At 47.0% G+C, this 25,676-nt stretch overlaps 1 protein-coding gene across 10 annotated transcripts in view; it reads left to right on the top strand.

Annotated features, from left to right (window-relative positions):
• LOC139754988 (uncharacterized) overlaps nt 1–25,676 on the top strand; it is a 346,758-nt gene that overhangs the window by 134,605 nt on the left and 186,477 nt on the right. For 9 of the 10 annotated variants that reach the window (XM_071672870.1, XM_071672864.1, XM_071672869.1 and 6 more), the window contains one exon: nt 4,859–5,014. The gene's annotated coding sequence lies outside the window, so the exon portion shown is untranslated. Of the gene's footprint in view, nt 1–2,999; nt 4,016–4,858; nt 5,015–25,676 lie in introns of those variants that run through there. The other variant, XM_071672866.1, reaches the window with a different exon arrangement.

The following is a 25,676-nucleotide window of genomic DNA, read 5'->3' as shown; positions in this document are numbered from 1 at the left end:
ATGACGCTCATGGCCGGTATCAGATAACTACCAGCTCAACTGCGCCACGAGAGGCGTCCATGAGAGCTGCTCTTGTAACTTTGTTTCTCCTCCCATCACTCCGGGGTAGATGTCAGTTATGTATCCTCCAGTGTTTGAAATATATTTGGTTCCTTACTATCTGTTCCCTGCTTACGTCTTAGGTTTGAAGACGACCAAAACTGCGTGTAATGTAGCCTAGTCGAAAGGTTTGAAGTCTACCGAAACTGCGTGCAATGTAGCTTACCCGGAAAGTCGGTAGTAGTTGTAGAAAGGCGTTTTAGTCACGCTGACAAGAGTATCAGGAGAAATTTCCTCAAGTATTATATTTTTTACCCCAACCTTTCTTTCTGGGTTTAGCGAGTCAGCATCAAGAAATGATGAGTGATCATTTGAGAAGGAATCCTCCTCACATGCCTGCTTCTTCTGTTGTGGGTGTTGTTATGGCGTCTGATATTTGTGGTGGTAAGAGGCTGAAAGAGAGGTCAGGAAACGCAGGTACCATGCGATTTATTTGGTAGGGACAAAGGTAATGTAGGTAAGGACGAGCAAGGTTGCAATTGGTGCAGTATTGGTCGTGAAGATGAGGTGGGTTGGGGTACGTTGAGATGATGTGGAACATGTTCCGTGGCGCTGATCTAGGAGAATCGAGGACAAGTTACAGCGCAGCGCCGATGCGGGAGATTTGAGACGTGGCTAAGCAGGGAATCCCATGGTAGAGATGTACAGATGCCGGATCACGTGGAGCTCTTGAGTTGGTGGCCGGTTGCCGAAGTTTTGTGTTTTATGGCACAGGAGTGAGGCGGAGGCGAAGATTCCATGGCTGAGGCTGCTGAAGGAGCCAAACGTTCGCGATATCTCGGTGTCTCCGTGTAAGTGACTGCTACACTGATGCATGTAACTGCTGCACAGGAATATTTGAGCCAATTGGGTTGACCACGTGTATAGCGTTAATTGTGTGGGCGTGGACCCACAGCGAATTAAGGAACAACGTTGAGTGGTGGGAGTCTAGACGTGGGCGGACGTCATGATGTGAAGATCAAGGCTTCTACGTTGTGAGGAACCTAACCTGTGATCCAAGGTCACACGAGGTCACACGAAGTCCTTTGAGAGGATATCCAAGCACGTACTTAGGTCGACTTGAGTCACAGTATTAACATCAAGTGGCTGTCATCGAGATTATGCAAGAAACTGAGGCGCCATTGGAGTATGACGCTACATTACTTTTACAAAATTATGATACAGGAGGGGAGGATTTCCAGTCCCCCCCCCCCGCCCCCCTCCTGCTCTTCTGTGGTCACATTTACGAGACGCAGGAATTACGTGGGTATAATTCTCTTCTCTTGTCTTAAAGTTTATAATGGTACCAGTGTGCTGAAGTTCATCGTTTAACATTGTTTAACTTGCATTAATTCACTGTAAATGTATTGTGACAACGCCATAACTTATTTAATTATTTTTTTTTGTGAGGGTAAAGTTCGTCTCTGTATGTTATGATAATACATTCATTCACTCCTCGGGCTGAGCAAGATAAGCCAGACCATGGCGTGGGACTGTAGGTAAACACGCCACTGAATCTGGAGCAGACGAAAATAAATCGTAGCTGCGCCTCCCGCTGCGCTGATAACGTTGACGGTTAAGTCATTTCTCGAGTTCCATGTGATATTGTAGACTGTAACTGAAGGACTGGGAACGTAACACTGTGGCTGTGGGATGTGTGGAGTGCTCTCTCTCTCTCTCTCTCTCTCTCTCTCTCTCTCTCTCTCTCTCTCTCTCTCTCTCTCTCTCTCTCTCTGACTGGAACCTTCGTCTTGGCTCATGATGTTCGTGCGCAGGTGTAGTTGAGAACCCGTCTGTCTGTCCTCCTGCTGATACACTGAACTGGCTGATGAATTAGGAACGTCACAACAATGCGAGGAGCCGTGTTCGCTGAGGTTGCATCGTCAGGTAGCACACATCTCTCAAGGAGCTTCTTACTCCGCAGGAGTCCATTATTTCCCTGCAACTGATTGCAGCGTAGCCTCGAAGCTGCAGGAGCCCCCCAAAAATGGGCCTTGAGGTTATATATAATTATGATAATGATAATGATGATATATTCAGGATATATATGTATTTGATCGTATTTCTTATGATAATCTTTAACATTTCGTGAGTAAATCAGATTAAGTATAATCAATTTATCAGTAACTGGAACGTATACAGTGCATGTATACTGGAACGTATACAGTGCATGTATACATTTCCTCATGCATCGGCTTTCACTGACGGTGACCTGCCTGGTACACCTGTACCCACTTCTGTGTAATGAGACACCTTCTATGTTGGCCAGGGAGGCTCGCCGGCCGGAACCGCTGGTTGGTGGGTGGTAGCGGCGGCTCTGCCGTCTCATATCACAGACACCACCACCCGCTCTAGAGGCCCAGCCACACACTCAAGAAGCTTTGTATTCTAACATTTCTGTTGAGATTAAACCTGTGATAAGTGTTTTAGAAAAAGAAACACTTGTATGTGGCGTTTATGGATCTGGAGAAAGCGTATGCTAGGGTTCATTGAGATGCTCTATAGAAGGTGATGCGAATATATGGTTTAGGAGGAGATAAGTGTGGAGTTTTAGAGAATATGAATAGCTCCGGTGAAGGTGGGTTTGTGACAAGTGTGTGTGATGTCACCATGGCTGTTTAATCTGATGGAGGTTACTTTCAAAATATGTATTGTCTTTATATATGTAGACGAATCATCTTAATGAGGGTATGGATTTTTTTTTTGTGTGTGTATGTTGAGTGAGGTAAATGCAGGAGTCTTGGAGTCGAACAATTCCTTCCTTCATTTTCTTACCTTGTTTTCCTTTGTCCCGGGAAGTCCATGACTTGGGCATGTTATGCTCGTGCCATGTCTGTAACTAGAGAGAGAGAGAGAGAGAGAGAGAGAGAGAGAGAGAGAGAGAGAGAGAGAGAGAGAGAGAGAGAGAGAGAGAGAGAGTTCAGAATACAACCCTGCGTTATACAATATACACCTCTACAACCGCTGGTATTGTTGCTGAAGTAACTATTTGGGGGATCATAAGTTGTTGTTATGATGAACGTGAAACTGATTAGTGATCCTTAACTGCAGGTTGACGACGTCGTTCCGTGGTTCATTGTGTCACACCAATAATGCAGATGAAAAAAATAATAATAATGGGATTTTCTTTGTTTACTGTGTGTAGATGAGATTAAGTGGCACCATCGCTCGTCTGCTGTGATTGATACTTTGTATGTGATGATGCATCACCAGACGTATTACTCTTCCTGATGCTTATAACTTGTCATATATGTAAACAAAAAAACCACCTGAGTCTGTTTTTATGTTTTACGTAAGGATGATACGGTGGGACAGGTCAGGATTTGCTGACGTCAGCAGGCTCGTAGCATTCATGGGTAGCTGCTGGTATTCAAGGCCAGTGTTAGAGACGCAGTGGTACGCACCCACGCACGCACGCACGCACGGGGGGAGGTATTGAAGAAGCCTTTGTCTGTCGTTGCGGGATTTCCAATGGCTGTGTTACTCGATCTGTCTTGTTATTCGTCCTGATGCTACAGTGGCTCCACTGTCGTGCACGGCGGCTACTCCACTGTCGTGCACAGCGGCTACTTCTGTCTCGTGCACGGCGGCTACTTCTGTGTCGTGCACAGCGGCTGGTTGTGTCGTGCACGGCGGCTACTCCTGTGTCGTGCACGGCGGCTACTCCACTGTCGTGCACAGCGGCTACTTCTGTCTCGTGCACGGCGGCTACTTCTGTTCGTGCACGGCGGCTGGTTCTGTGTCGTGCACAGCGGCTGGTTCTGTGTCGTGCACAGCGGCTGGTTGTGTCGTGCACGGCGGCTACTTCTGTGTCGTGCACGGCGGCTACTTCTGTGTCGTGCACGGCGGCTACTTCTGTGTCGTGCACGGCGGCTACTTCTGTGTCATCCACACCATCTCAGTGTCGTCTATGGATGATCGGTCAGATAACATTGTGGTGAGTTAGTCATTTCTTGTTCTTCTGCGTCTGGCAGCGTTTGAGGGAGGGGAAAAAAAAATTTGTTCCTTTCGAAGGGAAGAGGTTGGCGTGTTGAGGCGCGGCGCCCTGCGTCACTGGTGTGCAGAGGTTTGGTTCTTGTTACTTGGGCTGACCTTCTGGTGCGGCCGGGAGCCTCGCTGGTCTTTTTATGTCGGTGGTTTGAGAAGTGACACGCTGCTTGGTCCTCAAGTTACAACGAGTGTCGGTGGAAGTATACGTGATACGACTCAAACACGTCAGATGAACTTGCGAGAACAGAGGATTGTTCTTCATAAAGACTTTTAGTATTTATCTCTATGATTTATTTGATGTTCTTCCTCATTGTGTATTTATCTAAATCATTTATTTCATATTCTTCTTCAGTGTGTGTTTAGTTTACTGAAGGTAACACTAGTTCAGAAAATCTTGGATTATCTGATCATTAATTCGTGATTTCGTTATACGTTAGCAACGTATGTCAGTGTTTGTATGTTGTATTTAGGGTCGAGATGATGTATGACGTCACATGACATGCGTTGTAGACAGTGTTGCCTGGAGCGAATTTATCAGCTTCCCCTGTGTCCCACAGGCTCTGGATATTATCCTGTGTCGAGCAACTCATTAGAAATATTAGTCATGATGTAATTTTATGCTTTGATTGACTCTTCCCTGACTCTTATATTGATAACTTTCACTTCGTTTACAAACTGACTGTGTGTACTACTGCAGTGATCATTAGTGTTTTAGATGCACGATAATTACGCATCACGTACGTATGTCCTGGACCTACCGTTGATGTCTGTGTTGATGGTTGTTGTGCAGGTGATCAGGGAGGGAGGTGATGATACAAGGCGACGACCAGACGCCTTCACTGTTGTGGTCGCTGCCCGCCACCACACTGACCACGCCAGTCACACATCATCTCCCGTATCCCAGCGACACTCTGACGCTAAGGAACTGCAAGTTAATCTTCAAGAGGTAAGTACTTTCCTTAAGTTAATCCTCAACGAGGTAAGTACTATCCTTAAGTTAATCTTAAACGAGGTAAGTACTTTCCTTAAGTTACACGAGGTAAGTATTTTCCTGAAGTTAATCTTAAACGAGGTAAGTACTTTCCTTAAGTTAATCCTCAACGAGGTAAGTACTTTTCTTAAGTTGTGACAAAGGTTATGATTTGGCAGTGTTGTTAAGGAGAGTGTTATAAAACGATATCATGATATTGTTAAAGACTTACATGTATGACAGTGTTTGGTCAGGAGTTTTCCGTCCATGTTTAGATAATTGAAAATCTTCGTCCTTACCTTATCACAGAAAAGATGCTAACTACTTTACATTAAGAAAATGATGATGATAATAATAGTAATAATAATGATAATAATAATAATAATGATAATGATAATAATAATGATAATAATAATAATGATAATAATAATATTAATAAGAAGAGGAGGAGGAGGAGGAGGAGGAAGAAGAAGAAGAAGAAGAAGAAGAAGAAGAAGAAGAAGAAGAAATGGATTAAAGCAGTAAGTTTGAATATGTACATGTGTATAGATGTATATGTCTGTGTATTCATATGTATGTATACGTTGAAATGTATAGGTATGTATATGTGCGTGTGTGGGCGTGTATGTATATACATGTGTATGTGGGTGGGTTGGGCCATTCTTTCGTCTGTTTCCTTGCGCTACCTCGCTAACGCCTGAGATAGCGACAAAGTATAATGAGTAAATAAATGAATAAATAATGATAATGATAATAATAATATGAAATTGAGAATAGATAACTAGACATAGATTATAAGTGAACACAACGCAGCAGGTCAGGTAAGGTGTATGGAAGCAGTGGTCTGTACAGAGAAGCAAACAAAGGAATCAGAATCAAGATTGTTTGCGGTAGTTAAATTTGGTTTGTGATCCGCGGAGGGAAGACGGTATAGCGGTTCACGTTGCTGACCATGACGCACTCACAGGCCGCCAGGGGGTCGAAAACCCTGGCTGGGTTCGAATCCTGGTCGCGTCAGTCACTTTGCAGTAACACAGCTGTTCATCCCGCTGTAGGGCTGGTGGATGAGTTAGGCTCCTGCTTAGAGTAGGATATTTATGGCGTGAATGAGATGGTTTTGATAAAGGCATTCGTACGGCCGTGTCGTCTCAGCTAACGTGAGAACAGAACCGTGCAGACATGTCTCAGCATTAACGGTGACACACAGACCAGATCCTTTAAGAACCAACGTACCGTCGGCCTGTGGTGGCGGCGGCGGGGCCCGTGTGAGCATGAACACCGCCTTCCTCTGCAACACTGGCGGAGGAAACCCGGACATCTCTGGTCTGGTCTGCCGGAGGTCGTGGTGGACTCCAGCGGGTTTAAGACCCAGGGCGCCGCTGTGTTGTTCACGTCAGAGTTGCCGGAACTCTTAGATGACCTACCTTCCACGTATCTCTCCTCCGTGACCTGGTCTGACACCACGATAATTCAGATGAAATCTAGGTTGTTCCGTGATGGCTCAGCTCGTAATATCGACTCGATTACCCCTTAGGCCAGGGTGTGGGTGACCGGACGTCATGACCCACCAGTAGATTGTGTTGACGATGCGTTCTCCCATGAGGTTATCAGTCTGGATCTTTACGTTAGTGAGGTAACAAACGGTAATTCTAGGTCTTCAAGGTCACTGGCCCCGTTCTCATGCAGGTAAACCTTTTTCTTGAAGGTTTTGTTGTGAGAGGCATCGCGGACATGTTGCATGTTACACTGCTGTGTGGCAATGTTTTGTAACGTTACATTCCCATAACGTGTCGTCGTGTTAAGCACGACGACACGACCCCTCGAGCAAGGCGCCTCGAGTCTTGAGCACGACGGTACGACCTTTCTGTGCATCATAGCCGGGTCTATAACCTAGCCCTTAGGGGTCAGGTTCAGAGGTCATTCTATCATACCCAGGGGTCTCACCATCATGAATAAGGGTCGTACCGTCGTGCATAAGGGTCGTGCCGTCGTGCATAAGGGTCGTACCGTCGTGCACAAGGGCCGTACCGTCGTGCATAAGGGTCGTACCGTCGTGCATAAGGGTTGTACTGTCGTGCATAAGGGTCGTACCGTCGTGCTGCCCGAGCATAGCATAGGTTCGAATCCTGGTTGCGGCAGTCGGCCCACAGTCCACCCAGCTGTTCATCCACCGTTATGGGTTGGACGACAGAATGGGTGGGCACTTATCGTTGATGAGATGGCCTCCATGAAAGAGCTTCAGTTGGTCGTGCCGTCTCAGCGACCGTAAAAGTTGATAACGTCTGTCTGGACGCTGGATATCAAGGTCTGGCAAAACGTGTGTCATGGTTTAGCTCCTGGGCCCAGCAGGACTTAGCAGCGCGATACGCTAAACTACGGGCGAGTGTTTAGATGGTTAAGGGCTCCATATTGGCAGTCGGGGTCGGTTAGCGCTGCCCTCGGCCAGCAAACATCGTCCACTGAAGTCGTGTCTTTCTCTCCACCTCACAGTGTTGATCTGACCCCCACGTCCAGTTCATCCCTGACTGTGGCGAACACCGCTGAAAATGATCGTGTATCCCGAAGTTAAAGCGACACGTACGTGTTGAGGGAGGGGGGTGGGTGGGGGGGGGGTGATGGTGGTGGTGCCAGGAGCAGCGCAGGGCACATCCTGGTAGGGCCCTACCCTGGTAGCCTGGCTGACTGTCTGGCCCCCGCTGGTTACAGCCACCCTGGGATGACGTCACCACCACGCCAGGCACCAGCCCACGCCCCTCACGCCCCCCCCCCCCCCCCCCCCCGCTCCCCACCTCCTTCCCTTTCCCACATACACGCCCTCCCTCCCTCCCCGCCCCCTTACATTCGCCGTTACATAACACACACACACACACACACACACACACACACACACACACACACACACACACGAGTACAGTTTCACAGTAAATTCATCGCTTTTTCTTGCCTGATTCAAAATCAACACAAAATCTTGGGTGTGTTATTACTGTGGTGGATGTGACGTGGGCAGTGGTGGGCGAGGTTGGCATGGGTGGTGGTGGAGGGGCCGGTATGGGAGTATCATGACGTCATCACCCCCCCCCCCCAGATCAGGTCACAGGATCACGTGCCCCAGCGGCTGGTGGTGGATATGATCGTTAGTGAGGTGACATGTTGTTGGTGACCTCTTTGTCTGCCAGTTATGGTGTGTGTGTGTGTGTGTGTGTGTGTGTGTGTGTGTGTGTGTGATTACTATTGATGTGTTACGGGGAGAGAGTTGTATACTAATGTTGTCTTAACCTTGTATGTGTGTAGCATGTCTTTTTTCCTGGCCACACACACACACACACACACACACACACACACACACACACACACACACACACACACCAGTTTAAGCCACGTACCCATTTATCGATCAGCCATCAGGGGGCAGGATGAACACCTGGGTTGGGTGTGGGCCATGTAGAGTAGTCAGGTACTACAGCAGGCCATCTCCCTCTGGGAGCGGACCAGTCGTGTCTTCTCATGGCCATGAAATCTGTTAAGTCACCAATCAATGTAAGTGCGACTGTACGTCAAATTCATTCTCTTTAAGATCATTGAACTCTTCATCCGAAGTGGTTGGTCTGTTGCAGTCTGAATGCATTTGTATTCCTTCGTAAGAGGTTCATGTCATGTATAACCAACTTGCAGTACGTAATGGAAGTAAGATACGTAGTATTTTCCACACCTCCACACGTCTGGGTCATCACTGCACGACGACACCGACGGATTAAGTCAGGTATAAACCTCGATATGTGGAGTTGACCTCAGTCTGGGTCTACCTGCGGGTACACCTTAAAGACGATCATCCAGAGACAACTTCAGGTGGATTTTGTTAACAATTACGACCACATAACCCGGACACAAGCCAGTGTATCGACCATCACCGCATCACGCAAGAAGAACCTTATAGATATGGCTTCATCCAGGGCATCAGCAGACTCCTTGGTGTTGGTATTGTCTGAGTGAGGCTGAGCTGTAGAGTGTAGTCATGGTAGATTGTCCTTCCTGTTGATGCTGACCACATGATGTGTACACTGTTGTAAAAACGGTCACTTCAGAGACTAGTCTGTGTAGAACATTAGGAGACGTGTCAGCGTTTACATCCACAGTAATACGTTACCCGGATGATGGAGACGTATCCTAACTTTGCATGACGTAAATCGTTTACATAACGTGTGACGCTAGATCATTCAATCATTGTGGCTTAGTTCCAGGACCATATTTACACTATACATTTCCTGTGCCACTTTCCACGGGTTGGGTTAAATCACACAAATATAAGAAGTATTGAGTCAATTGTACGTATTGTTATGACCCAACAGTAAATAAACATTGGTGACTTTGGACCGAATTGTATATTCATTCCAAGATTATAAATACATTTAAGTATGAAACATTTTGGATAATTTTCACAGTTATGATGAGTCTGGCACGTTGCGATTTTTTTATACATCTCTCATAGTTGGGGACAACAAGTGTCTTAGACGCTTGATATATTTTCAGGGGTATAACGCACACCTTTTACCTTACATTATAATTGGTATTGATCAGTTAAGATTAATTTCTGGCCTTTGATATAATTGAAGGATAAGAATAACAAAATGAGGATGATATCGAATCTAATGTATTAATGTCTTCATTGATCCTCATCACAGTTGTTTTGGCTGGAGATTAGAATATTGACTACTGATTATAACTGATATACACGAGCGATAGGTAATTGGTATTACACAAGCGATAGATAATGACAGAAGTTATATATATATATATATATACATCAATATCTAGTATTTGATTTCCTCGTCATCTGCCAAGGCAGCTGTTGTACAAACCCATGAGATATTAGCAGAACAAAATGTATATTATATGTATAACTTCTTTATTGTCGTAATGATACGCATGCTATTATTATTCATGAATGGATCGTCTCCACCTGACAGACAGCGCGAGACGACAGTGTGGCCACCACACACACACACACACACCTCCACTAGCACTGAACCAGTCCCGGTACTTCCTTCCTTCCTACCATGACTTGCCCTCGTGTGGTGGTGTTCAACTGTCAACAATAACATTATATATAACATCGACATTATACCTTGACTTTCAGTGTGTTGTGGTGGAAGAGGAGTTGTGGTCTGTGGTTTGGTCCATCATCTCGACCAGCTGCTTGACGGGGGTGGGTGGGGGGGGGGGAGCAGGCTGGGTCGCCACGTCAAGTGTCAGAGTCACTTGACGTGGAGGGGACACTTCTCGGTTGGTTTATGTACGTTGTGGATGACGTGATTACATTTACAAAACGATTACATTGAAGTTGTCAGTTGACGAAAGGATTACATTAAGAATTGTCAGTTCTCATAGTGATTACAGTGAAGTTGGAAGCCATCAATACGGACAAGTTCGTCGATCACAACTGAGTCGATTTTTAGTTTCCAGGTGGATCATAATCTCTGGTTGTAATAACACATGCAGGGGAAAAAAATATTTTGTCTTCCCACATGTACGTAATGAAATGACCTTTGACCTTGATTTTTCAGGAATACAAACTAAAACATTTTGTGTAAATGTAGCAATATAGCAAAGGTGTTCTGAAAAAAAATATGCTAGATTTATATTTCAAATGCCAACGTCAGATACCTCAAAAATTATAGACCCACGTTGTCTTTTTCGTTCACTTGTGAAATGTAGTGTGGCCTTGTTTTTTATATCTGAAGTTGAAGGCTCCAGTCACGGACGAAAGTCCACATCCAGGCCTGGTCTAAATTGAAACAAAGAGAAATTATGAAATGGAAAAACGAAAGACAAGGGAAAGTGTTTACGAATTTTTGAGAAAGTGAAAGACCTGTCTTTTGAAATGTGGGGCAGGTCATAGTTATTGGGGGTAAACATGAGAAGGTAGAGAATTCCAAAGCTTCGACGTGTAGGGAAAGAAGCAGGTATCAAAACGGCCCACCCTTGAGTTGCTGATGGCCACACAGTCATCATGTGACGTAGAATCAGCTTGCCGAGTATTGCGAGGTCTAGTTAGTGGTGTGGGCACACAAAGCAGTGTTGTTAGAGACGAGGACTACCACTTCAGTCACAGGCAGTGGGAAAGAAACTAGTGACAGCGATACAGCGATACAGACGTGGGGATGAACTGTGATACAGCGGGGCGACTGTAACAATGTGTAGCAGCGGTGCTCGTAACTCTCAGGTTTATGGCTGGTGTGTTGCGGGTCCGGGTCTGAGTTGGCTGGAGGGAGAGAACTATTAACAGTGTCTGGAGTGGTGACAGGTTGTTGTGGCGAATGTGGGAGGTGATTACTGGGAGGGTTTCCGGCAACGTGTTTTGATGTAGCGAAGGAGACCAGCGCTTTATGGGCTTCAGAGAGGAGTACTACAGGTGTGGGTGAGGGGCAGGGTCTTAGTGTGGCATCATGGGTGTGTGTGTGTGTGTGTGCACCACGACCGACCGCCACCTCACACACCTTCCCTGCGTCAGCAGCTTCGCCGACCGCGGTCATAACTGACCAGATCACGGTGTGCAAACCTGTTACTGCAGGCGGTGGTGGGAACACTGGTCGGGGGCGGGGGATATGAATATGTGATGTGCCGATGGCCGCCCCCGAGCCTTGCTGTAGCGTGCCTTGATCCTCATGTCGGGTTGCTGGTCTTGTTCCTCCGTTGTTCATGGGGTGGTCAAGATGAGAGAGAGAGAGAGAGAGAGAGAGAGAGAGAGAGAGAGAGAGAGAGAGAGAGAGAGAGAGAGAGAGAGAGAGAGAGAGAGAGATGGACGCAAGAGAAACAGATGGTATTTGTCAAGTGTAAACATGCCTGGTGTAGATATACTGACGTGTGTGGTATGTTGAGTGTATTTTTAGTGACATACTCATATACCTCAAGCATACTGTGTGTGTGTGTGTGTGTGTGTGTTTGCAGCGATCCTGTGTTGGTTTCATAAGTTACTAAGTTAGGTTAAGTCATGTTCCTGGAGGGAAAGTGGTGCTCTGTGTGTGTGTGTGTGTGTGTGTGTGTGTGTGTGTGTGTGTGTTTGCAGCGATCCTGTGTTGGTTTCATAAGTTACTAAGTTAGGTTAAGTCATGTTCCTGGAGGGAAAGTGGTGCTCTGTGTGTGTGTGTGTGTGTGTGTGTGTGTGTGTGTGTGTGTGTGTGTGTGTGTGTGTGTGTGTGTGTGTGTGTGAGGGAACAGTTCATGGTAAGCAATGTTCCTTGTGTTTGTGGTGTGTCCTGTGTTCTCACCTCCCCCACGATTCTGGTCGGGCCCCTCGCCGGCCGTAAGGTGCCATTACCACACAGTTTGGTCGTCCCTGCGGCACGCCGGCAGTCTGTACCGGTTTGACCCTAAAATTTCCCACCAGTAATTGTGGCGTTTGACGTACATGAGGCCGGGGGTGGAGTGTGGTGTGTGTGGGACAGGGTCCGAATGTGGCTGTGTTGAGCTGAAGTAAACCAACTACAGCTGGCTTCATACTTTGTACCTCTCTGTAAGTCTATCTACCTTCTGCATATATATATATATATATATATATATATATATATATATATATATATATATATATATATATATATATATATATATATATTTTTTTTTTTTTTTTGCCGCTGTCTCCCGCGTTTGCGAGGTAGCGCAAGGAAACAGACGAAAGAAATGGCCCAACCCACCCCCATACACATGTATATACATACGTCCACACACGCAAATATACATACCTACACAGCTTTCCATGGTTTACCCCAGACGCTTCACATGCCTTGATTCAATCCATTGACAGCACGTCAACCCCGGTATACCACATCGCTCCAATTCACTCTATGTGTGTGTGTGTGTGTGTGTGTGTGTGTGTGTGACGTCACTGATTTACTCTGACAGTTTAAGTAATCACCTCAGACAGAATTTGAGATTCAGAAGTTTATTCTCAAGAGGAGAATGGACTCCATCCACAGTATGTGTATTATGTTCGTTTCAGATCATATGCTTTTCCACTTATTCACAGGAGTTCCCTTCCTCCGCTTGCCAGATCTGTGCCCCACTGTCCTTCTCTCCGTGGGGACGGTGTGTCACGTGCCTCCTGACTAATACTAACACATGACATCCACGCATCTCTCTCAACTTGACCAGTCATTACTCGCTGATTCAAACGTTCAAGATGTCTTGTGCAAAGTTTCTTCTCTACTTTGGATTCATGATGTTTTATTGAACCATTTTCTTCTCTGCAAGTTATTATCCAAATGTTTTCTGGTGACCTTCGTTTGTTTACACTCCATACACATCGCACATACTAATTTGTAGTAAACGTCTATACACATTGTATACGATAACTTGTGGTTAAAGTCAATACACACTGTATATAAAAAATTATAGTTAACGGCCATGCACATCGTATATATTAGCTTGTAGTATACGTCCATACACATCATATACATTAGCTTGTAGTATACGTCCATACACATCATATACACTAGCTTGTAGTATACGTCCATACACATTATATATACTGGCTTGTAGTATACGTCCATACACATCATATACACTAGCTTGTAGTATACGTCCATACACATTATATATACTGGCTTGTAGTATACGTCCATACACATCATATACACCAGCTTGTAGTATACGTCCATACACATTATTTACACTAGCTTGTAGTATACGTCCATACACATTATATATACTGGCTTGTTGTATACGTCCATACACATCATATACACCAGCTTGTAGTATACGTCCATACACATTATATATACTGGCTTGTAGTATACGTCCATACACATCCTATACACCAGCTTGTAGTATACGTCCATACACATTATATATACTGGCTTGTTGTATACGTCCATACACATCATATACACCAGCTTTTAGTATACGTCCATACACATCATATACACTAGCTTGTATACGTCCATACACATCATATACACTAGCTTGTATACGTCCATACACATCATATACAGTAGCTTGTAGTGAACTGCATTTCCCTTAAAGGATGTGGGTCAAAGGTCACGCCTTCTCCGTGTGAACCATTGTTCTCAGCGTGCGTCAGTCAGTCAGGGGCCTGCCTGCCGCTGGGGCTATGTTTAGCTCAGGTGGGGCCACCACCTGGCTGGGGCTCTCTCACACATGACGTACCGACTGACGTGGAAATGAATGGCCAGGGTTGGTGATGGGTCTGTCACCAGCAGGAGGGTTGTCCTGGTGATGGGTCTGTCACCAGCAGGAGGGTTGTCCTGGTGATGGGTCTGTCACCAGCAGGAGGATGGTCCTGGTGATGGGTCTGTCACCAGCAGGAGGATGGTCCCGGTGATGGGTCTGTCACCAGCAGGAGGATGGTCCTGGTGATGGGTCTGTCACCAGCAGGAGGCTGTTTTGGTGATGGGTCTGTCACCAGTAGGAGAATATCCTGGTGATGGTGACTGTTACCTAGGCAGTTAAGTGTCTTGGTGATAGTGAGCGTCACCAGGTGGAGGGAATCCTGGAAAATACATTTTGTTTACAGTGACCGACACGGAGCGGGCAAGACATGACCCAGCGAGGCGGTCTTGGCTGAGAGAGCAGTGTGTGTGTGTGTGTGTGTGTGTGTGGGAGGGGGGGGTAAGGCCTGGGGGGGTGGTGCCTGTATGGTGATCCTCCCCCGCCCACCTTCACTATGGAGAGTGTGGTCGTACGGTGGGAAGCGTGTACGTACGTTAGTGTGTCAGCAGGAGGAGGCGCTGTGTGGGGGTGACATGTGTAGGGGGGGGAGTAAGGTATGCTGGGGGGATGGGGGAAGGATGTGAGGTGCTGGGGGGGGGTGAGGGGTCTAGAGTATGTATGGTGGGGAAAGGTATGAGTGTCGGAGGTCGGAGGCCCTGGCGTGGCGGGGATGGAGAGAGTCCATGGTATGTGTGGTGGGGAAAACATATATGTTGTAGGTCAGGGTGTTGGGGAAGAAGGGGTCCACGGTGAGGAAAGTATCCATGTGGTGGAGGAGGGAGGAGGGAGGGTGTATGGTGGAGGAGGGAGGAGGTGTGTGGTTGAAGAGGGAGGGTGTGTGGTGGAGGAGGGAGGAGGTGTGGTGGAGGAGGAAGGGTGTGTGGTGGAGGAGGGAGGGTATATGGTGGAGGAATTGTATCGTAATATATTGCTACTTAAATAGATCTTTGTATTCATACATCAGTATGTTTTGTGAGAGTCAGAGTGGGTACACAGTTGATTATGTTCATATATGATCTCAAAATAATTACTTCTGTAGACTCGATTTTCTTTGTTTTCTTTGCATTATTCTTGATTTCTCATCCTTGTTGGTAAGACTTGCCTCTCGTAGTGGCAAGATGATACGTCACATTACGACTATGCAGACAGATTATGTATATTTTCTTCGTGTGTTTTTCACCTTATGAACCGCTTGGTGTAATCATGCACTGTATTCCTGGTCAGAAATTTTCTTCAGTCCACCTGTCTGTACAGTGGGTTCATGATCAGTACAGTGAAGACGTTTTATGATCAGAGATGTTCGGGAGGAGAGCTTCGTGTTGGGTGTATGTCATAATATGTTATGCTGCTCCAGTGTGAGGATGTATATTGCCACATGACAACACTCATACTTGTGCTGTTTGGCCTGGGCAGTTCCCACTGGCCACAGTCGTCGTTCCAATATTCATCTCTGCATTTTTCATTTTTTTCATTAAGATCTAATGTTGCATAAAGGGATGCATAATTCATTCATGAAAGTGAACATCTTCCTCTTATGAAAACTTGATATTATGATTATCATTCAACATTGTGTCTCTATAATTCATAGAGTTATGATGGAAGGTCACCTGAGGATACACTAAACTGGTTAGTCTAACACAAAATTGATATAAGTTACTAAAATACATATTAACTATAATTACGGTTATAAACACAACACTTGAGAGGAATATTTACTGTTTGGGAATATTTTTTTTTATGTTAGCTGAGACGACACGGGCAGGTGAGGGCCATTTTATCGACCAACTCCCAGGAGTGGACGAACAGCTGGGTTGACTGTGAACCGAGTGCCGTAACCAGGATTCGAACCTTATGCGCTCGACCCTAGGCGGCCCGTGATGTTACTTCTTCATTTCCTTGTGGCACATGTAGATACCAGCTCCACTGTGTCTCATATTGTCCAACCTTTCCTCTTTGCTTACTCGTGTAAAAAGAATGAAGCAAACTCAAAAGACAATAATTTCAGTAATGGACAATATTGACATGAGAAAGTTGCGGGGTTTTTCTCTTACGTTGGACTGTCAGTAATAAAGAATTCATTATTTAGTGCCACACTGTTCTTTATATATCAAAAGTTTTAAACTCTCAACCAAAACTTTATTAAACTCTTAGATTTACTTCATCAAACTTTTAATAATTTCATAAAATGATAATCAGTTATATAGGCGAAATATAGTCGCCATGACCTCCCTGGTGAGGCATCTACCTCCCTGGTGAGGCATCTACCTCCCTGGTGAGGCATCTACCTCCCTGGTGAGACATCTACCTCCCTGGTGAGACATCTACCTCCCTGATGAGGCATCTACCTCCCTTATGAGGCATCTACCTCCCTGGTGAGACATCTACCTCCCTGGTGAGGCATCTACCTCCCTGGTGAAGTCTCACCTACCTCCCTGGTGAGGCATCTACCTCCCTGGTGAAGCATTTACCTCCCTGGTGAGGCATCTACCTCCCTGGTGAGGCATCTGCCTCGGGATGTATTAGCGTCCCCGGCAGTCGAGTGTTATGTACGGTGCGTCGTGGAGGTGTGGCGACGTCTGCTTCCTCAGGGATGGAGGTGCGTGCCAGGAGGACCAAGTGCCTGCGTCGCGCCCCAGCCCCTAGGGCAGGGTGGCTACCACTACCACCTGCCCCACACCCCACCCGGGGCCGTAATTACCTGGGGGACGGGGGAACAAATGAGGCATTCCAGGCTGAGCTGACGACCTCCCTGGTACAGGTCAACTACCCTCGACCCCCGTTGTCACCTGGGGCACTGCCCTGCCCCGCCCCAGGCTGGCGGGGCGTAACTGGTAAGGCGTGTGGGGGTGGGTGGCTGACAGGTGTGCGGGGGTGGGAAGGATGATAGGTGTGCGGGGGTGGGTGGCTGACAGGTGTGCGGGGGTGGGAAGGATGACAGGTGTGCGGGGGTGGGTAGCATGACAGGTGTGCTGGGGTGGGTGGTTCTGACAGGTGTGCGGGGATGGGTGGCTTGGCCGACGTGCGAGGGTGGATGGGCTGAAAGGTGTGTGGGTTGGGAATACGGTGGGTGAGGTTGGTCGGTGGGTGGATGGAGGCTGTTGGGCGGGGTTGGTGGGTTAGCTGAGGTGCGCTTTGGGCGAGCGGGAGTGGGCTGGAATAAGCGGTGGGTCAGGAGAATAGAGTCTGGTTAGAGGAGGCTGTAGGTGGGCTGCTGGAGGAGGCTGTAGGTGGGCTGCTGGAGGAGGCTGTAGGTGGGCTGCTGGGGGAGGCTGTAGGTGGGCTGCTGGAGGAAGCTGTAGGTGGGCTGCTGGAGGAGGCTGTAGGTGGGCTGTTGGAGGAGGCTGTAGGTGGGCTGCTGGAGGAGGCTGTAGGTGGGCTGCTGGAGGAAGCTGTAGGTGGGCTGCTGGAGGAGGCTGTAGGTGGGCTGCTGGAGGAGGCTGTAGGTGGGCTGCTGGAAAAGACGTAGCTAAGTCGCCATTCGTAAAAAGTTTGTTTACCAATGGCGTCTTAGCCACGTCCCTTCCTTGTACTTTCTGTCTCATTCTTGTATCTCCCCTGGCGATGTGATCAATACACGAAAGTGCACTTGGGAACTTATATAGATGGGTAGATAGTTATTTCTCCTATACATATATATTCAGTTTTTTTATTCATCAACTTACCGTCATAGTTATTAGATTAGTTACCAGAAAATGATGCAGTTTATAACCGAACAAAAAACATGACCGATTGCGCTAACAAAAACAATGTCTCCTTCCTGCTGGCACTGCGAGGGAGGCAGGTAGTGTTGTGAAGGTTAGCGCTGTGTGTGTGTGTGTGTGTGTGTGTGTGTGTGTGTGTGTGTGTGTGTGTGTGTGACTATCGGGGGATGAGGCAGACGTACACGGTAAAAAAAAAAAAATGTATCTTACCACTTTTTATGTGAAACAATATGACGCGACAGACGAAGGATTTTGAGAAATGCCCATTGGTCTGGCCTCACAGTGGTAGCCCCGCTTTCATGATATTGTAATACAACTGTTGATAGCAACGTTTCCTGTCACATGTTGTGATAAAAGTTGTATTGATTTCATATTTCGATGGACGTAAGTATAAAGTGGAGCTGACATGATTGTAAGGAAATTTGTCTCACATTAACGCTTACCAACCCTCCCCCAGACAACACGGGTCGTATCGATCATTTCGTAATTCATCGGACCCATCCAGGAAGATGGTATTTTTCCCGTGTGTACATTGCCTCCCCCACACATAGCCTCCACATGTACGAAGAGACGCCATCTTGTGACTGTGGCACAGGACCTACTCTCTCTCTCTCTCTCTCTCTCTCTCTCTCTCTCTCTCTCTCTCTCTCTCTCTCTCTCTCTCTCTCTCTCTCTCTCCCCAACCCCCCCCCCCTTCGTCCCGGCCTTAGCAGCTTCCTCATTCTTTCAGTCGTGGTCATGGCTCGTCCTGCCGCCCACCACACCAGCCACCCAGCTGCTCCCAGCTGCTCCCCACAACAACAAACCCGACTTGCTGTGGTACATGGCTGACCTGACCTGACCTGACCTCTCCTGCTGCTTGGCATCCAGAGTGTCGTGCTAATGAGGTTGTGAACTGCCGTGTGTGTGTGTGTGTGTGTGTGTGTGTGTGTGTGTGTGTGTGTGTGTTTGTGAGCGCGTGCGTTAGTCCGTTACATAAGCGGCGTAAAGTGTCTCCCTGTGGGATTTTTATCGCATTGTTGTTACGTACAGATCATCACAGTTTGATTCAACAAAGATTGATAGACGATTAGTTATAATGCCAGAGAGAGAGAGAGAGAGAGAGAGAGAGAGAGAGAGAGAGAGAGAGAGAGAGAGAGAGAGAGAGAGAGTGTCTGTGTGTACGTCGCTGGCCAGAGGCTGCGTCAGGCCCTCCCTGGCATGCAGTGGCTACCAGCACAAGGCGTCAGGTCGTGGACGCCACACCTCGTGACGTAACGCTTCGTTAACAGTGCCCGGATGGTGAAGGTGAGAGACGTAAATACGTGTAAACGCTTTGCTTGGATGATCCGTAAAACTGAAGTGGGGAGAAAATCACAGGTATTGCCCCCGGATGACGCAAGTGTGGCAATCTTCAGTCATCTGAATTATTTCTTGACCCTTACCCAAGCAGTCGTCCCGGTGGAGTCACACTGATCCCCGTACACTGCTTGCGCTCCCGACTGTAAGTGGAAACGGAGTTGCGATTCCGTCGTGATATAAGGCATTTTTTGAGCTTAATGTCTTGAGCAGGACGGTATGACGCTCATGTCTACTCATGTACGATCGTTTGGCATGACGGTACGACTCACTGAACACATGATACGACCCAGGTGGAAGATGGCCCAGCCTTCGACCTGACCTTCACGGGTCAAGTCAAATGCCAACGCTATCGATTCCAAAACTTATACAGTCGTGCTCAAGGGTCGTACCTTCGTCCTCAAGGGTCGTATCGTCGTGCTCAAGGATCGTACACTCGTGCTCAAGGGTCGCACCGTCGTGCTCAAGGGTCGCACCGTCGTCCTAAAGGGTCATAATGACGTCCTCGAGGGTCATACCGTCGCACTCAAGGGTCGTAACGTCGTCCTCAAGGGTCGTAACGTCGTCCTCAAGGGTCGTAACGTCGTCCTCAAGGGTCGCACCGTCGCACTCAAGGGTCGTACCGTCGCACTCAAGGGTCGTAACGTCGTACCTTGATCAAGGATCGCATCGACGCCCTCCCTCGCCATGCTTAGCCAGAGCTGCAGTTAAGAGTGTAGCTTTAACTGGCCTCCAGGATTATGAAACAAGCATCATGATTGGCTGGTGAAGGTCACAAGGCTCGTCTCTCACACCCCATAAGACCTGTCTCGAACACTGCACGGAGGTGTGGTGTCTTGACCTCCATAAACCTGACAGTTTATACAATAATAATGGTTAATGATAATGATGATAATAATAATGATGATAATAATAATAATAATAATAATAATAATAATAATAATGATAATAATAATAATAATAATAATAATAATAATAATAATAATAATAATAATAATGATAATATCCCTGGGGATAGGGGAGAAAGAATACTTCCCACGTATTCCCTGCGTGTCGTAGAAGGCGACTAAAAGGGGAGGGAGCGGGGGGGCTGGAAATCCTCCCCTCTCGTTTTTTTTTTTTTTTTTTTTTAATTTCCAAAAGAAGGAACAGAGAAGGGGGCCAGGTGAGGATATTCCCTCAAAGGCCTAGTCCTCTGTTCTTAACGCTACCTCGGTAACGCGGGAAATGGCGAATAGTATGAAAGAAAAAGAAAATAATGATTATGATAATATTAATAATGATGATGATCATAATGATAATAATAATAATAATAATAATAATAATAATAATAATAATAATAATAATAATGATAATATTAATAATGATAATGATAATAATGATAATGATAATATTTATGGGGTTGGGTTATGATACATCATACCTGAAAAATATCATTTGTTTATGTCATAGATTTCATGTGATTAGAGGTGGGTTGTTGACATTGATATCTGTATGAAATTGTCAGTATTTTCCATGAACAACTGTTGGACGTTAATTGATTATTGATTGCCACGTAGACTCATTATGATTGTTGAATGATACAGTTTACTTTGACGAGAGACTTGAACATAACACTGGCCAGTGTACCGGTGGATAGAATCTTACGAATGTGATATCAACAATCAAGATTGACCAATTGGTTGTTTGGGTGTTTGGACCAATCAGCTGTCAGGACCGTTGAGGTCAACTTCAAACTACATCCACCACCACCAACCAGATGATCTTTTAACACCTTCCTCAGGTGTTAAGGATAATTCGTAAGACCACATCCACTCACAGCGTACATGGCCCGTGCAACAGTCAGATTTACCCAGTAAAGGAACCACTTCACCACACATTAATCGTGGCTCACAGTGCCTTTTGCTCAGGCTTGTGTACGTGAACACCAAGTTCAGTTCCTTTTCTGCCTCACTTCAAGTCTTTGGCTTATGATTGAACCATTGTCGCTCGGTCCTAACAAGGCAGATGGGCAGTTTGGCAGCTGCTGTCTCCCTGCTCGCGTGTTCAGACCTGGCAACATTGGTTCAGTTGCTCCCGTAAACAGTATCTTGATGTCGGTAAAGAAAAAGAAGTCTGTGATGGCTTAGCCGTGCCAGAGGTGCCGTACGGGTTCGAGTCTTGGGCCGTACGTACAAGACAGAGAACGGAGGACGGGGCTGTAACAGTTTCAGTACTTGAGGTCGTTGCCACCACAGATGTACTGGTGTTTGATGATTGGTTCGTTCCATTCCCCCTGAGAACCGCACGTCTCGCTGGTGGTGGTTTATGAGCGAGGGTGACGGAGCGGGGCACAGCCGTCGACAGTAGTGTGGTCAGTAATTTCCTCTGACGGGAACTGTGTTTACGAAGTCATTTCCAGCGGTGGATGATGCACACCTGCTTGCCAGGCCGCGAGCTGGTGTGAATGCAAGAGTGCAATCTGCATGTCGAGATCCTCCTCCGCTTTTGTTGTGAGCGTCACCCTCCATCAACACAGGTATGTGTACGCACATGCTCCACCTCAACGTTGCCTTCATGCAGTAAGCAGCAGGTCCTCTTGACAACGTCTCAATATAGGCAGGCACTCCAGCAAGCAACCACTTCACATTCTCTTGTGTATGTCGTAGATCATCGTGGGTGAGGGAGTATAACCAGAGGTCCCACCTACTTTGCTGGAGATGTCTGTCGACCATAGCTACCCTGTTACCTAACCATCGCTGGCTCTGTCCTGCTGCCACTCCTCTCTGCGTGTGTGTGTGTGTGAGGTTGGTCCAGGCCACTTAAGATATCCATTATCGCTGCTGTCTGGCTGGCTGGGTCTCTGTTATGTTGCCACCATCCTTATGGACGCCACCCTCGGCCTGTGCTGGTGAGGGAGTTTTTCTGGATGTGTTTGTTTTGCTGCTTGAGCTATGCATGCGTGAGACCTGAAGTAATCAACAGTGATATTATTATTATTATTATTATTATTATTATTATTATTATTATTATTATTGAGCAGTAGTATCGTTATTATTATATTTTTGTTATACTTGATCGACGTTTCCAGCGTTCGCGAGGTAGCGTGAGAAACAGACGAAGAAAGGCCGCATCCGCTCACATTCATTTTCTAGCTGTCCTGTATAGTGCACCGAAACCACAGCTCCCTATCCACATCCAGAACCCACATACCTTTCCATGGTTTACCCCCCAGATGTTTCACATGACCGGTTTTAGTCCACTGACCGCACGCCGACCCCTGTCTGCCACATCGTCACAATTCACTCTTTCCCGTGCACGCCTCTCACCCTCCTACATGTTCAGGCTCCGATCACTCAAAATCTTTTTCACTCCAGCCTTCCACCTCCGGCTGGGTCTCCCCGTTCTTCCTGTTCCCTCCTATTCTGACACATATATCCTCATTGTCAACTTTTCCTCACTCATTCTCTCCATATCTCCAAACCATTTCAGCAAACCCTCTTCAATTCTCAAAACACACACACACACACACACACACACACACACACACACACACACACACACACACAGGCCGTACCATTGCGCAACGAGCAGAACGAACATCCGGGTATGATCGTGTTATATCATCACGCAACCTTCCTCTCCTCGCCCCCCTTCCCTCCCTTAGATACGCCCCACGAATAATTCTCAGTCCATAACACTCTCCCCCTCCGCCAGCCTGGGAAGGCTTGCCCGCCCTACCAGAGGAGGCCGCTGCCACCGCCAGCTGGTGGAGGAAGTAAAGGTGTGTGTTCCAGAGGGCCCGCGCCACGGAAGGTGATGGTGGTTGTCCCTCCCTCTATGTACAGTGCCACGACGCTGTTATTAACATTTCCTGTTGACCTTTACTTTTGGCGGTACTAGTCATGTGGACTTGTTGTTGGGGGACGTATGACTTGTATCCCAAGCCAGTGGGGCTTGTAACAACAAGACTAAGGCTGGGATACTTGTATCCCTGCCCAGTGGGGCTTGTAACAACAAGACTAAGGCTGGGATACTTGCATCCCAGGCCTGTGAGGCTTGTAACAACAAGACTAAGGCTGGGATACTTGTATCCCTGCCCAGTGGGGCTTGTAACAACAAGACTAAGGCTGGGATACTTGTATCCCTGCCCAGTGGGGCTTGTAACAACAAGACTAAGGCTGGGATACTTGTATCCCTGCCCAGTGGGGCTTGTAACAACAAGACTAAGGCTGGGATACTTGCATCCCAGGCCTGTGGGGCTTGTAACAACAAGACTAAGGCTGGGATACTTGTATCCCTGCCCAGTGGGGCTTGTAACAACAAGACTAAGGCTGGGATACTTGTATCCCAGGCCTGTGGGGCTTGTAACAACAAGACTAAGGCTGGGATACTTGTATCCCAGGCCTGTGGGGCTTGTAACAACAAGACTAAGGCTGGGATACTTGTATCCCTGCCCAGTGGGGCTTGTAACAACAAGACTAAGGCTGGGATACTTGTATCCCAGGCCTGTGGGGCTTGTAACAACAAGACTAAGGCTGGGATACTTGTATCCCTGCCCAGTGGGGGTTATAACAACAAGAGATGGAGGGTAGTGTCATGTTGTTGGGTCAGATGTTAGGAACAATGGGGACTGGTCGAGGGAACTTGTTCATAGAGGTGAGAACATCGAAGAACATCTGGGGATCTACGTACGTAGGTAGACTTGATGCTGTACATTATGTCGCTGTCTGTTCCTCAGTAAACTGTGTCATGGTCTTAAGCCTAATGGTTTATCAGTAACAAATCTTGCCTTTCTAGTTAGTGTAGGTTGATGGTACATGTGGGAAGCGAACTGCTTGGCCAGCACTGTACTGTCTCCTGGTGGTGTCTCACCTCAGTACGTGGGCAGCTGTCCACCTGAGTCTTTCCACCTTGAAACACGAATGTGGAAAAGGTGGACATAGTGTAGGTGGAGTGTGGTCATAGTGTAGGTGGAGCTTGGTCATAGTGTAGGTGGAGTGTAGGTATAGTGTGGGTGGAGATTAGTTATAGCGTATGTGGAGTATAGTTTTATCGTAGGTGGGGTTTAGTTATAGTGTAGGTGGAGCGTGGTTGTGGTGAACTGTGATGATAGTATAGTTGTAGCGTGTAGGTAGTATAGGTGGAACTTGGGTGTTAGTAGGTTCACTGGCGGTTATAAAACACGTAATTCATTTTTCGTCACATTATTCAACCACTGCACATGTTGTGGCGTGGGCAAGGCACCACAACACTCGAGAAACTTCAGTGTATAGAGATGATACAGATCCGGGTTGTATATACGGGTTGTATATACGGTTAATGTGATCTACACCAGAGAGATGCACTGGCTGACAAAGCCCAGATACAGGAATACAGAATCCTAGATTACATTGTTGTCAGAGCCAATTTTACAGAGTTCACAATGCCTGATTAGACCTGGGGACCTCGGGTTTGTGATAGAGGGACACTGTGTTATGTAGCGTTGTCGCGTGTGTTTCTGTGGCACAACACATAACATAGATCATGCTGTATCTACTGCAGGATCACAGGTCCATCTGTCACGTATATCTGTACACCATTCTACTGCTGGCTGCTACAGTATCACAGTATGTAGTTCTAGTATTGAGAGTTTACCACGCGAGTGTTCAGTGGTATAACACCTGTAATGTTGCTTGATACGAGTGCTACCTCGTCTCTCATCATCTCTAAGGTTCAGGAGAATCTTCGTAGGTATCGTGAATTAGTAGATTGAACAACAATACTTGTTAATTTTAGATTAATAAGTGATGCTTGAGATAAATATCTGATCTGTCATCTTGTCCAGGGTGCGGCGTCAATCATTATACAAGGCGCGAGGATCGTGGTTGTGTGGTACACCAAGTCGACCCATACGCATCTGGGTGGAGCCTGTATGCTACGTCATTGGCCCTAGAAAAAAAACCAGAAAGCGTGCTGGCACACGGCTAACGAAAACGTAGATTCATCTACACGTTGCTCACGCTTTCTGTACCTTTCCTCACCGTATCCACACTTTCCCTTACAATTAATGCAGACGCGCGAGGACCACCACCAAAACCGGTCCCTCCCCCAGCCAACACCACACAGTTTCCCGCCATTCCCAGCCGGCCTCACGGTTTCCTTGCAATTGAGGGTTCAGGGCTGCGTGACGTCACAAGGCGGCCAGCGCGGCCGGATCGTGTTTTTTTTGTTTTGAGTCAGAGTGGGCTGAGTTGGTGTATACATAGGCTTAGGGCGCTACAGTACGTAGTTACGAGAACCCCGTCATATCATGACGTGATCTGTGTGAGGAACCTTCGGCAGAACGAGCGGGAAGTCAGCGCCACGCCCTCCCGGCCGCTCCCTCCTTAACCTGGCGCGCCTGCCACCTCACACAC

This window comes from Panulirus ornatus, chromosome 18 (assembly GCF_036320965.1).
Source record: "Panulirus ornatus isolate Po-2019 chromosome 18, ASM3632096v1, whole genome shotgun sequence".
In the NCBI taxonomy this organism is placed as follows: domain Eukaryota; kingdom Metazoa; phylum Arthropoda; class Malacostraca; order Decapoda; family Palinuridae; genus Panulirus; species Panulirus ornatus.
This window is presented reverse-complemented; position numbering and strand designations above follow the sequence as displayed.